The sequence below is a fragment of the Gorilla gorilla genome, chromosome 17 (genome assembly GCF_029281585.2).
Source record: "Gorilla gorilla gorilla isolate KB3781 chromosome 17, NHGRI_mGorGor1-v2.1_pri, whole genome shotgun sequence".
Lineage (NCBI taxonomy): Eukaryota > Metazoa > Chordata > Mammalia > Primates > Hominidae > Gorilla > Gorilla gorilla.
In genome coordinates, this window is record NC_073241.2 from 77,767,590 (window position 1) to 77,782,940 (window position 15,351).

Genomic DNA, 15,351 nt, shown 5'->3' on the forward strand with positions numbered 1-15,351 from the left:
GGGTGCAGCCAGGCGGATGCCTTTCAGAATTTGCCCACTCATCTAGTATAACTAGATCTGATGGCTGGGAATAAAGGAAGAGGAGGATGTGCTGCTCATACCTTTAATACTGAGGCTATTGGATTTAGCAAAGGTAAAAAGTTACCTTATGTAGTGTTGAAACCACCCCCACTATTTCCTGATGCAGATTATAAATCAGTGCCACTGAAAACAGAAGATGAAGAATGCATGCTGGCTTTGAAACAGGAGTTGAGAGAAACAATGAAAAGAATGCCTTATTTTATTGAAACACCTGAAGAAAGACAAGATATTGAAAGGTATAGTAAAAGATACATGAAGGTATATAAGGAAGAATGGATACCAGATTGGAGAAGACTTCCAAGAGAGATAATGCCAAGAAATAAATGTAAAAACACAGGCCCAAAACCCGAAAAGGCAAAAGACGCAGGCAAAGTCACCTCACTAATACTTCAGATGTGTTGAAAAAAATTGAGGAATTGGGAAAGAAAGGTGATGGTGAAAATTCAGAAGAGGAAAATGAAAAGGAAGAAGGAAGCAAAGAGGAAAGTAAAGAAGGTGATGATGACGATGACGATGATGCTGCAGAACAGGAGAGATATGATGAAGAAGAGCAAGAAGAGGAAAATGACTACATTAATTCATAATTTGAAGATGGAAATGATTTTGGCCCAGACAGTGATGACAACATGGATGAAGCAACCTATTAGGCATGAAATTTTTCAAAAAGTATTTTTATGATGCAGCTTCTGAACATTTGGACAGATTTGTTTTGCATTTTTTTCTGAAAAGGAATAAGTATTTTTGTTTGTTTTTTTTTTTTGGACAAATATTTGTTACCAAAATATTCAAAACCACTTTGAGTTTACATACTAATTACCTTACAAATTAGACCCTGACACTCTGACCTTCCTTCTAAACACCTCTGCCATCTCTCATGTACTCTTGTGGGTTTTTTTGTATTATTTGAATAGGAATGTGCCTAAAGAATTTTTGCTCTCTTAATCTATGTATACATACTTGAAGAAATCATGCTTGCTTAACTGCTGATTTTTTGTAAAACTATTACCAGTCATAGTGGATTTCTATAACCTGAAAGTTGATATAATACAGCACATGGAGCACTTTAAAAACAAACTTGAAAATAATTTTATTTTTTACTTTTACATGGTATGTTCTAGACTACTGCATTATGACCACATAAACCAACCTGGGCTTTTATAAGTACAGAATTGTGAAATAGAGGTTTTGTGATGGAAAACATACACACAGGGAAAAATACCAAACTGAGCAATATAAATTTCACGGCTCACATCTTAGCCAGTACAAATAAATTTTCACATGGGGTGAATATTATAAATACTTGAACTGGGGACTAACTTAATACTGTATGATATATGAATTAATTATTCCACTGTAATCACTGTGACATCTTCAAATAGTTGGGCTTATGAAAAATTTGACTAAGACATTTTAATTTTAAACTTTACGTAAATGTTAAATAAGTTCTGGTCATATAAATATCACTGTAGAATGCATGTGTGTGAACTCTATGAAGTGTGGTGGCCTTTTATGTTTCAGAGTACTCAAGCTGTACAATTGATTTATATGAAAATGCAAAATGAACTCAGGTCATTTTGAAATTAAGATTAATTTTTTTGTTGTTTAAAGCTAGCTCCCCTAACTTTATATATTTTTTGGGAAAAAAAAATACCTAAAAACCTCAACCTAAAAAGATTCACAAATGCCAAACATTTTCAAGGAAATTTATATTATATATTTCAAAAATGATTTATCAATGTTATCCACCAAAATAAATAATTTTATTTTTCCCCTTTGGGAAGATATCATTATCCTCTAATGTGAGAATCAGATCCCTAGATTCTATTTCTACCTGTACTATTAAACTCAACCTTGAGCCTGGAAAAAAAAAGAACCCAGAAATAAATTAATGTATTTACAGCTAATGGATTTTTGACAAAGACACCAAAAACATACATTGGGGAAAAGACAGTCTCTACAATACATGTTGCTAAGAAAGTTAGATATTTGTATGCAGAAGAATGAAACTAGACCCCTATCTCTCACTGTATACAAACATCAACTGAAAATGGATTAAAGACTTAAATCTGAAGACATGAAACTACGAAACTACTAGAAAGAAATATGGGGAAATGCTTCCTGACATTAGTCTGGCCAAAAATTTTTTTAACAAGATCTCAAAAACACAAGCAACAAAAGCAAAATAGATAAATGGGATTCTATCAAACTAAAAAGCTTCTGCACAGCAAAGGAAACAATCAATAGAGTAAAGTGGCAACCTGTAGAAGAGTAGAAAATATTTGAAACTGTGCATCCAACAAGGGATTAATAAGCAGGACACATGGAACTCAAACAACTCAACAGCAAAAAAGCAAATAACCAGATTTTAAAATGAGCACATGAGCTGGTGATTGTGTGCCTGCAGTCCCAGCTACTTGGGAGGCTGAGGCAGATAGTTGTTCGAGCCCAGGAGTTCAAGTCCAGCCTGGGCAACAAAGCAAGACTCTCATATTCAAAAAAAATAAAAGGGCAAATGATCTAATAGACATTTCTCAAAAGAAGAAAACCAAATGGCCAACATGTATATGAAAAATGCTCAACATTGCTAATCATTAGAAAAATGCAAATCAAAACCACAATGAGATATCCTGATCAAAAAGACAAAAAAAAACAAACGTTGGCAAGCATGCAGAGAAAGGGGAACTCTTCTACACTGTCAGTGGAAAATTACATTAATATGGCCATTATGGAAAACAGTGTGGAGGTTCCTCAAGAAACTAAAAACAGAAATACCGCAGGATCCACTAATCCCCCCACAAGTGAAAGAAAACCAGTATATGAAAGAGATGTCTGCACTTCATGTGTATTTCTGCACTATTCCCAATAGCTAAGACACAGAATCAAGCTAAGTGACCATCAACAAATGAACAGGTAAAGAAAATGTGTGTGTGTGTGTGTACATATATGTACATACACATATATATGTATTCCATCGTGTATATATATATGTGTGTATATATATATGTATGTACATATATGTATATATACGATGGAATACTTTTGGCAAGAAAAAGAATGAAATCCTGTCATTTGTAACAGCATGGATGAGCCTGGAAGACATTATATTAAGTAAAATAAGCCAAACACAGAAAGACTAATATTGCATGTTCTCACTCATATGAAGAAGCTAAAAGAGCTGATCTTACCGATCTTATGGAAGTGCAGAGTAGAGTAGTGGTTTCTAGAGGCTGAGAAGGGCAGAGAGAGAGGTCTGCTAATGGATACAAGATTGCAGCTAGATATGAGGAATACATGTTAGTGTTCTATAACAGTGGCCCCCAACGTTTTTGGCACCAGAGACCAGTTACGTGGAAGACAATTTTTTCACAGACAGAAGGTGGGGGTTGGGTGCGATGGTTTCAGGATGGTTCAAGCGCATTACATTTACTGTGCACTTTATTTATACTATTATTACATTGTAATATATAATTAAGTAATTATACAACTCACCATAATGTAGAATCAGTGGAACCCCTGAGCTTGTTTTCCTGCAACTAGGTAGTCCCATCTGGGGGTGATGGGAGACAGTGACAGATCATCAAGCATTGGATTCTCATAGGGAGTGCACAACCTAGATACCTCACACACAGTTCACAGTAGGGTTTGCACTCCTATGAGAATCTAATGCCACTGCTGATCTGACAAGAGGTGGAGCTCAGGTGGTAATGTGAGCGATGGAAAGTGGCTGTAAATACGAATGAAGCTTTGCTGGCTTGCCCTGCCACTCGCCTCCTGCTGTGCAGTCACAGACTGCTACCAGTCCATGGCCCAGGGGTTGGGGACTGTTTTATAACACAGTAGGGTGACATCTTTAAGAATAATTTATTGTATATTTCAAAATACTTACATGAGAGGATTTTGAATGTTCCTCAAACAAGAAGTGATAAAAATTTGAGTTGATGAATATGCCAATTACCCGAATTTGATTATAACAAATTATATACATATATCAAAAAATCACATATACACCATAAGTATGTACAATTACACCAATTAAAAATACACTTTTTTAAAAAAAGGCTTAGAAACAAGGACCAACTCAATAGTACTCAATAGTAATAAGCACTCCTAGTGTTCAGATTCTGAATACCAATTTCCATTGAAAGGAACCAGGATTGCTTGAAGAAACAACTGATTCTAGGTCAGGGAGACAGAAAAATGTACAAGATAAGGTTGGGCTAACTTCAAAAGGCTCCCACTAGACAATGGGACAATTTGAGGTTGTGTTAGAGTAATAACTGCAATGGATTTAAATACATAAAATGTGTTTAAATTTATTGGACTATAATAATATTATAAAACATTAAACTTTGGAAGATATCAGGAAATCAACTCATTCATATGAAAATTGGTGAGTAACAGAAAATAAGTTAAAAAAAGTTGCTCCCTTTACCCAATTTACAGCTGTTGACTGAAATGCCACCTTTTATGATTTAGTTTTAGCATTAGCAGCTATTCAGGTACCCACCTGTGGTAGTCTCAGTGCTGCTCACCACATCTTTCTAGTTGGCCATCCAGGCCATGATAGGTTGGCACATCCCATCCCCATGGTTAGGTGTGGCCATGTGGCTCTCTGTGGATAATGAAACATGAGTGGGAGTGATGAGAGTCATGTCCAGCTGAAACATTGAGAGCCAGTCCACAATTCTTCAAACTCTTACCCTCCTTCTGCCACAGGGGCCAGCAATGTTCCAGATTGGGTCAGATTTATCAGCCTGGGAGCCAAGGTAAACATGTCAAAGCCCCATGATCATGTAGTGTGAGTGAGAAATAAATGTGGTATTTAGCCCCCAAGATTTTGGTGTTGTTTGTAATGATCATATAATCTAGTCCATCCTGACTGATACACCACCAAGGAACATCAATGTAGTAGTTAGCCAATAACATCATAGTGTGAATTTTCATAAAGCCAAGACTAGAGAAACTGGAGCTTTACTGGTGGAAAAAAAGAAAAAAAAATCTGTTATGGTTAACCTCCAAAGTTGGTCTAAGCACTTCTACTCCTTCTGTATGTACACATTGTTCCTCACATCAAAAGGTGGAGTCTAATTTCCTTTACCTTGAATCTGATTATAGTAATTTGTTTGGCAAATAGAGTGAGATGGAAATGACACTCTGGGACTTCCAAGACCAGGTCCTATGAAGCCTGGGTCTCTTGGAACAATCCTCTGGGGACGTTCCCTCTCAGAAAACAGCATCAGGTATAAGAAGCGCAGCCCATCAGAGGCCATGTGTGGACAGGCTGTGGTGGACAGCCCCAGCTGAGCTCCCAACCATGTGAGTGCACCATCTTTAACATCTGGTACAGTCAAGCCTTCAGCCCCAGGCACCATTTGAACACAACCACGTGAAAACTGCCCGGCCAAGACCGTCAACACAGAAAGTCACGTGAGATAATATTAAATTGTTGTTTCAACCACTAAATTTTAGGATGGTTTGCTATTCAGCAATACATAAGCTGAACAGAAATTGGCACCTGGAAGTGGGTTGCTATTGTATTATTTTAATCGAAAATATGTGGCATTGGCTTTGGGACCAGGCAACAGGCAGAAGCTGGAAGGTTCAGAGGCTGCTGTTAGTGAAGATTTGAAGACAAAAACCAAAGAAAATATGACTGCTCCTACATAGTGGTGGAAGTTCAGTGACATGAAATAAAAAATATTTATTTTTATTCAGTCATCCTGACTGAATGTTTTAAGTGCTAACATGTTTCTTTCAGTTATTTATGACAAGATACCCAGTCATAAAGATGAACTAAAAAGGCAATTTTCTAATTTTAGGCAAAATTTAGAGAAAGTATGGAAGACTCATGACAGTGTTTTCAGCTAATTAAAGGTTCTCAAAGTAAGAATGGACTAAGGTAACAACCCTTTGTTGAAATTTCAGAAAGATTTAAGGATATCCCATTACATGCTAACCATGCTACCCTCTTAGACAGACAATCAGGCTCCTATGAATCTTAATAGGGTGCATCTTAGACCCTCTTCTAGATAAAAAGACTTCTGAGAGTTTTAAGGGTATTGTCTCCTCTCACAGAACCCTGACTCTCAATGCAAGGTAGAGAAGGGTTTGCCTCAAAGATATTTATGGGTATGGCATTTATATATTGGCACAAACGCCAATAAGATTAATGAGAAACCCGCAAAGTTTTTAAGAGAATTGTCTAAAGAAAGCAGCACCACCTTGGAATGAAAAAGACAGAAGCAATCCAAAATAAAAAGAGCCCTTGGGGCCTTTTTCCTACCACAGTGATGGTGGACCACTTCCTAGGAGCAGAATTAAACTCTTATTTTTAAAAACTGGTAACGTGTGTGGCTGTATGTCAGCATCGCTATGAACAAGACACTGCTTTGTTCTGCCCATTCTTTGCCTCTCTGAAGAGAAGGGTTCATTGCAGTTATCCTATCCCTGTATTGCCATCATATGTTGGGTGTGTGGGGTGAAAACAACTCATGTTTATTTCACAGGTCTTTAGATTGAAAAGAATGATACCCAAGGAGCTACACCAAAAAACAAAACCCCAAACCCCCACACATTTAAGGAGCTTCAGTCACACTTGGATTTGATTTAATGAAGATATGGAGCAAGTGCTGAAATGGAAGAAGACTTTTGGTGATTATGGGAGGGTAAGTGTATTACGCATATGGAAGTTCATAAATTGTCAGAGCCAAAGGTCAGACTTCCGTGGTGGCCTCAAACAATTCTGGACTCCCTGTACTACAGTAGTATGTCTTACATTAAGAAGTAGAGGTCAGGCGTGGTGGCTCACACCTGTAATCCCAGCACTTTGGGAAGCCGAGGCGGGTGGATCACAGGGTCAAGAGATCGAGACCATCCTGGGTGACATGGTGAAACCCCATTTCTACTAAAAATACAAAAATTAGCTGGGTGTGGTGGCATGTGCCTGTAGTCCCAGCTACTCAGGAGGCTGAGGCAGGAGAAACACTTGAACCTGGGAAGTGGAGGTTGCAGTGAGCCGAGACTGCGCCACTGCACTCCAGCCTGGAGACAGAGCAAGAGTCTGTCTAAAAAAAAAAGAAGAAGAAGAGTCTTGCTCCTCTCCACATGAATATGGGCCATCTTCCTTGACACTTGAATGCAGCAGAAGTAATGTGCTTGAGCTTCTGAGCTAAGTCATGAGGCCTTGCTGCTTCTTCCTTGGACTCTTAGAATCCTTGCTCTTGGGACACTTTCCCTAGGAAGCCCATTACCATGCTGTGAGAAGTCCAAGCCACACGGAGAGCCACACGCAGGCTTTCCGGTCAACAGCTCCATCTCCCAGCCAATAGCATCATCTGCCATGTAAGTGAGCCATCTCAGGTATCAGCTCATTCAAGCCTTCAGATGACTCTAGGACCAGCTGCCATTTGACTGAAAATACGTACGAGATCCTAAGTAAGAACCACCCAGCTGAGCCCAACCAGCCAACAAAATCATAAGTGATAATACTGTCTGTTTTAAGTCACTAAGTCTGGGAGTGGTGTGTTACACCAGTAGATAACAAGACAACTTCTCAGGTATGAGTCCTGGACCAGAGATCCAGATAATGGGTGTTACCAGCTTTGAGACATCAAAGGAATGCATCAGGGTACCATGGGCTAAAGAGGGTTGACAGGTGCCTCTCACAATAGATATTCAGTAAATATTTGTTGAATGAACAAGCAAATAAATGAATGAAAGTGGGGATGGCAAGAACAGATTTCTCATCCTTCCTAGCCTCAGGAAGGCCTGGCTCTCTTCAGCTACCAGCACACTGTTGTTTCCAAAGCTGTGTCCCCAGCCAGCCCTGGCCATGATGGAGGGGTGTGTCTGGGGACCTTCCTTAGCCTCTCACCCTGGGAAACTAAAAGGGCTTCCTTCTCAGGGTTCAGGCAGCTTCCCTTCTCATCCTGCTCTTCCTCCAATCCATAGCTCTCCAATACTTTTTAGTTCACAAGAGTTTTCCTTTCTAAGACAACCACATGTTTCTACCCTATTATAATGGCCACTTCTAGAAGCCAGCCCCAAAGAGGCTGACTGTCTCCATTTTTTTAATCTCTAGCAGCTCTCCACACCCCTACAATGACTCCAGGAACCCCATAATAATGGTCATGAGAGTACAAGTCTGTGTTTTCTACTGGCATAGTGGATGTGCCAGGATCCACAAAAAGGAAGCTCAGAGCAGGAAAAGCTTTTGCTCTTCTCTGAGTCTTGAAGTCTGGATTTATTCCTTCCTCAATCACTTATTGTAAAACTTTAAGCAAATACTTAGATTTAGAGCCTTATTGTCCCCCACTTCACAAGGTTATTATGAGGAGTAAGTGGGAGGGTGTTTATGTAACCTAGCACAGATCTGGGACCCGTGAGACATTCTGTAAATATCCATTTGACCATTTATTTTTTTCCACCATTGCAGGAGATAAGGTTGCAACATTCCTACCCAAGGAGCTCTGACTTCGGAGTTTCTCTCTAGTTTATAAGTACCACACCAAACGGTCTCCTAAAAGAGTACTAAAACGGTGTCTTTTCTTACATTCTAAGACATCATTAGTAAGGGAATGATTTAAACGGGGTTTCCACTCTCCTTGTTGTCTCTCCTTGTCTCTCTCCTCTTATAGGAAAACTGTGCCCCAGCTAAATCAGAGATCACAGAGGGGATTCTTCCCTGTCACCCTAAAGTCTTCCCCTCTGAGTTTTTCTGGCCTCTCTCCCCTGAGAAGTAGGCAGCTATCTTTCATGCCTCTATCCCTTGGGGTTCCTCAAAAGAACTGAGCATCAGCCTGGTAGAATGGAGAGAATACTGGAAAAAGATGCAGGAGTTTTGGTGTCCAGTTCCAGCTCTTTAACTCACTTTTTAAATAACCAAAGTTGTCTGAATATGTGATGAGCAGGTAGTAAGATCTCTGCCACTGGAGGTTTTCAAGCACGATTGAGAAAACTACGTGGCCAGGACACTGTGAAAAGGACTCAAGCATTGGATGAATTATTATTATTATTATTATTATTATTTTTTTTGAGATGGAGTCTCGCTCTTGTTGCCCAAGTCTGGAGTGCAATGGCGCCATCTTGGCTCACTGCAACTTCTGCCTCCCAGGTTCAAGCGATTTTCCTACCTCAGCCTCCCAAGTAGCTGGGATTACAAGCACCTACCATCATGACTGGCCAATGTTTGTATTTTTAATAGAGAAGGGGTTTCACCATGTTGACCAGGCTGGTCTCGAACTCCTAATCTCAGGTAATCTGCCTGCCTCGGCCTCCCAAAATGCTGGGATTATAAGCATGAGCCATCACGCTCAGCCGAGCATTGGATGAATTATTGAATGACATGACTTCCTCCCAAGAATTTTAAGTGTCTTTCTAACTCTTGAGATTAAATGAATTTATATTGTGACTCGTGGAAATTCATTAAAACTGAGCACTAGTTTCCTCATCTGTAAGACAAGAGGGTTGAACTAAATGTTAGCTAAGGCCTCTTACATCACCATCACCCACCACCTCCTCCACAACAATGCAGCTTACCCAGGTTGACTCTACTCTACTCTAACCAGGTTGCTCCCCTGGGTCAGGGAAAACATTTCCCCAGATAGGACCAAGGCAAGAACGCAGGGGTACTGGGGGCATGTGGTCACCGAGAAGCCAGCCAGTTTGTACTGCCCGTGTCCTGTGAAATCAAAGACTTAGATCTATGACAAAGAACTACATACTGAGAAGGTTAAGAGGTACTCAATGAAGACATAAAAAGTCGACAGTCAGGAAGGAGCTGGGGACTTCAGCAGCAACTCAGAGTCCACTGCCAGGTCAGGACCACCTGTGCCGGCTGCTGCCTAATCTGATATATATACAACAGCACGGTCTACATTCATTGTCAGCCATCCTCACACAAACGTCATCCACAAGACAGAGTCTTGGCCAGAGCAGAAATCAACAAGACTATGACTTGGAAATTCTAGGGGGAGGGGCGGCCTCTAGCCTCAGGAACTTTGTCACCCAGGTCAGGGTCTGTATAATAGCCTTCTTAAGAGACAAAAAGGGCACTCACAGAGATTTGGACCAGGGCTGGCCCCCATCCAGCTTTCTACATTATCTTGAGCTCACTTGGTGAGATAACATAGCTAGCAGCTTCTGCATTCCTTCCTGGAATGCCTGTGATGTTTGGAGCCCTGCCACATTGCTCAGGCATTAATCATCAACCAGCGGATAAATGTTGACTGAGCATACTCTGATAGGTCCCTGGTGTGCCTAAGAAGAGGGGTACCCTTTCCCTTTGGAAGGTTGCAGAAGATATATACCCATTAAAAGACTATTTAAAATCTTGACTAGTTAGTGATAACTTCCTTAAGAGTATAGGTGCTAATGAATTTCAGAAGAGAATGATATCCCTGTGGGGTGGAACGGTTCAGGGAGACCTCTTGAGAAATACAATATGGGCATTAAGGGGTCAGTGGGATTGTAAATGTCCTAGGGGAAGAGCTGTCAAGACTGGGAGGTCACTAAGGACCTGAATGAGCAAGCTGTGCTGGGGACAGAACTAAGACCTGCTGGCTGAAGAGGGTCCTGAGCAAGGGGGAAAAAGAGACAGAAACTTAACTAATAACTATTTATGCATGTTTACACTTTTCACCCCAAGCAGAGAGCTGGCTCCTGAAGGTCAGCTTTGTACCAGGAAGTACTCCTTTCTTGCACAGAATTTTGAAATTGCTAGTTATTTTTTTTTCCTTGCATTGTTCATCTTAATTCCATTGTTAAGATGTCTTAATTACCACAAATAATATCAGATATCTTTCTCAGACATCTCTTTCTTGGAGCCTTCCACTCCTGCTCTATTCTGACCCACTGAGTTCTGGGTGTGTTGCCTGAGGTTTGCTTTCTTGACTCTCCTAGGTTGGATATGCAACAATGCAATACACACTTTTCTCCAGGCAAGCTCCGTTGGACAACTTCCCCAGAAAAGAGGCTTGGCCAAAGCCAAAATCAGCCAGATTGTGACATGGAAATTCCAGGAGAGGGCAGGAAGCTAACCTGGGGGATTTTATTGCCCAGGGAAGGATGATATGACACTAAGTGGTGAAATGGCATGGTTTCTCTCTCTGTTGGTTTATCCCTGATTTGGGTGGAGCCTGTCCTGGAATGGCCTTCTCAGAAAAGAAATGCTCACTTCCAGCATTATCTCTCACAAGCAGGCTTTGTCTGCTGCATGCTGCATATACCCTTATATGCATATACCCTTATAATGTTATACTCCTTTTTTCCATATGTTTCTAGATCAGTGGCTGTCTATCTCTACATTGGGCACTCAATAATAAAAGAAGGTATTTGATTGTCTGTCCTCACAGCCCCCAGGCTGAGAATTTCTGCCCAAGGCTCAGTGGTGATCTTTCCTTAGGAGACCTTCAGTTCAGTGAATAAATGAATGACATAATAAACTTTATCCTATGTACCAATAAATAGATACACCTGCTATGGACCCATAAAAATTAGAAATTTAAAAATCTAAAAAATACATATTGTTTATTAAAACAAAAAATAAAAATAAATAAACTTTGTCCTGAGGGCACTGGAGAGCCATGAAGGAATGTTAAAGTACTTTAGACCTGGGCATGACACAAGCAAATTTTCAGTTTATAAAGATTATGGTGGCAGTCAAGTGGAGAACGGATTAGTTTGGAAGAGTGCTAGAGGGCAGGAGACAATTGGGAAAATATTGTGGGTCACCCAAGGAGACGTTAAGAAACGTAATGGAGGCACTGCCCCCTTTTGGTACTTAGCATATTCATTCATTCATTCAACAAATATTTATCAAGTCCCTAACATGGGTCGGGCAATATTGTAAGCATTAGGAATTATTACTGAGAACAAGAGGGGTATGTACCAGATTGTTTTGTTATTTAACTGTTCCAATTAACTTATACCTTGGCCAAATTAGAGTTTTCCTTTACATTTTGCTCAATAAACAGGAATTGAATTGAATGGAAACAATACAACAATTCTGATAAAACCCACAGCTTGAAAGATAGATGATTAAACCTTGGATGGAAGAGATGAGATGTTACAAGGGCAACATGAAAAATTCCCATATCTGGGTTTCTAAATTACCCGTAAGTGCCAGCATACCATGACTGGGGGAAACACTGTAACTTGGTCTATGTGTTCTCTTTTGAAAGTTCTCAGGCGCATACCCAGTCTGGCTGAGGCCTGAGTCAGTGGAATCTTCTGGTTCCCCACACTTTCAGACCATCACTCTGCACTCCCTGCTGAAGTTCCCATATGCATTTGGGTGGAGATTGAAACTAACACTTTCCAGAGAATGTGGAGGAGGGAAAAGGGGGAGAGAGGAAGGCTAGTTTAACAACAAAGTGGGAAAAAGGAGGGGAAAGCATTCTTATTATTGTTTCTAAAAACAGCTCCAGTCAAGACACTTCATTCAAAGTTGTTCAAATATGAAAATGGAATAGTAAGCTTGTGCTGTCACTGTTCCAAGAGCCTCCTGGAAGGCAGAACACATCACCCCGATTTGTATAGTAGCACACCCAGGATATGATCTCTTCCTAAGTCCTGCGCAAAAAAAAAAAAAAAAAAAAGCTGTTCAGGACAGCAAGGCCTATCTTTGGTGTGTGGGCAAGTCAGTTTAGGGATTGGTGTTGATCTACAAGAGGGGACAAAAACGATCAATAAAATGAAAATGGCAGTACATTTCTCAACTGCGTTTCATCAATAAGCTCTGGCTCTTCACCTCCACTTCAGCGGAACATGGGAGCTAGTCTCAGCTTTCCATTGACAGGTTCTAGGACCTTGGACACTCAACCTGTCTGGGTCTTGATGCTTTAAAAACACATGATATTTTGATTCTCCACTTATCATCCATTCCTCCCCACCCCACCCTGACACATACACATATATGATTCATTCATTCACTCACTCAATTCAACAAAGATTTATTTAGTACCCACTATGTGCTAGGCACTGTTCTAGGCATTGGGGCTACATCAGAAACAAAATATCCCTCCTGGATATTCTGTTTATATTTTAGTTGAAGAAGACAAATAAATAGGAAATATAACAGTCAGTGATAAATAATATTGCAAAAAATTAAGTATACAATGAAAACCCAAAGTCTAAATACTACTGTGGTAAGATAAATAGTGTGTGCAAGTGTGTGTGTGTGTGTTTGTGTTTAAGCATAAGTGTGTGTGTGTAGACATAGAGCACGCAGAGGGAGAAACAGTGGGAGGGAGGGGAAGCTGGGAACTGGGGGTGAGTGTACCACAAATGTATACGTGTGCAATTTTGGTGGTAAGAAAGTGGATGGGATTGTTCTGACTTTTGGAAGAACATGGAGTCCAAGACCTAGTTATCCTATGATTCATTATTCTGGCTTTGTCTGGACTGGGGTGGGAGAGAGTCTAGACAACATGCCCTGTGGGGCTCAGCAGCAGATGACCCAATTGTGGGAAGCAGAATGAGAAAGTGACTAGGGAATTGCACCTGTCAGACCCCCTTCCCTCTCAGCTTTTGGTAAAAGCTGAAATGAGGAGGAAGTAGCACCTTCCTATGGCATTCCTTACTCTCCTGCTCTCAGGCTCAGCTCCTCTCTGAGAGAATACTGATCTGGAAAGTCTGCAGGTCCAGTCATCACTGTTCTCCCCAAGAGGTGAGGGAGTGGGCTCTTCTCCCCACCCGGGCCCTAGCCTGGTCTCAGCTCACCTGGGCTCACCTAGGTTGTGCTGCACCTTCAGGTCCTATGGCCCCAGTACTGGAAGATGCAGCTTATGACAATTTCAGGATATCGTGGGCCCTCTGTGTATGACAGCTATCATCAACAAGTCAGCCTTCTGACTTTCACTCTCCTCTCCTATAAAACAGGTGTAACAGCTGCAACTTTGTAAGATGGACTATGAGTATTGTTCGTGGTAATAATAATGCACTCCATACAGGAAGACTTATTGTATGCCAGGCACTGTGCTAGTTACTTTGCATGTATAATCTCATTTATCTTAGTGAAATTCCGTAAGTACTATTATTGCATCCATTTTATAGATGAGAAATCTGAACAGAGACAGTTTTTAAAAACTGTCCCAGGTCACACAGTTAGTAAGTTGTGGAGCTAGGACTCAAAATCAGATCTATCTTCAAAGCTAGTATGCTTAGTATTTATAAAGTACTTCAGTCATAATAGGAGTATCAGTTATCTAACTGCTAGGAAACAGATCATCCCAAAACTTGGTGGCTTAAGACAACCACCATCTATTTAGTCCACAATTCTGTAGGCTAACAACTTAAGCTAGGCTCAGTTGGGTGGCTCTTCCAGTCTTTGCTGGGGTCCTTCATGATTCTGTGGTCAGCGGCAGGTTGACTCAGTGGCTCTGCTTGTGTGAGTTAATGGGATGTGGCCTAGGGTGCCTCGCCTCTCCTCCACATGGTGTCTCTCATCTTCCAGCAGGCCAGCCCAGGCTTTTTCCCCACAGCAGTGACCTAGGCTTAGAACTGGCACACTGTCACATTCTTTTGTTCAAAGTAAGTCATAAGCCAGCCCTGATTCAAGAAGTGGGGAAACAGGATCCACCTCTTGTTAGGAGGTGCTGCAAAGACACGCTCAGAGGATGAGATAGTGGGAGGTTAGTAATGGAGCTGTCATTGCGATCAGTCTACGACAATAGGCATTCAATAAATAAAGGATAGGGTTACTCTTAGATATTTTTGGACAATATCCATCAGACAAGCCCACTGTCACTAAGTTACCTAGAGAATTCCTTGTAGTAATCAGGACTCGTTCAGCTACAGGGAATAGAAACATAACTCATCAGAAGTCTTCCTCCATCTTTGGCTCTCATTTGTCTGTTCTTTTCCCACATCCCAGGAGGGGTCAAAGATGACCACCAGCAGCTCGAGGCTTCCATTTTCCCCACCAGTCTCCCCTGGCTGAAAGAGAATATCTCTATGCCAACATATCAAGGGAAGCCCTGGAACATCTCACCAGTTCAGGTGATGTCACCAGACCCATCCCATAAGTCCTCACAGTCACTGATTGGCCAGGTCCAACAAAGCAGGGAGCTTTTCCCCAGAGGAAGCTCACCATGCTGTCGTCAAGAGAAAGAGAAGAGGGCACTGAGAGAGCTGCTCAATGTCTATGCAGCTGCATGCCTTCCCTCACTGCCCAAGAGGAACCCCTCCCTATTTCCCTAAAGCCCCTGTATTGATTTGAAGTTTCTAGGCTAAAATGCACTTCTCAGATCTTAAGTATTTTTTGCATGTGAT

The 15,351-nt window shown here is 41.0% G+C and overlaps 1 pseudogene; it reads left to right on the top strand.

Moving 5' to 3' along the window:
- The first annotated feature begins 14 nt into the window (after positions 1-14).
- Positions 15-904, top strand: LOC101142384 (DNA-directed RNA polymerase III subunit RPC7-like; annotated as a pseudogene).
- Positions 905-15,351: the final 14,447 nt, after the last annotated feature.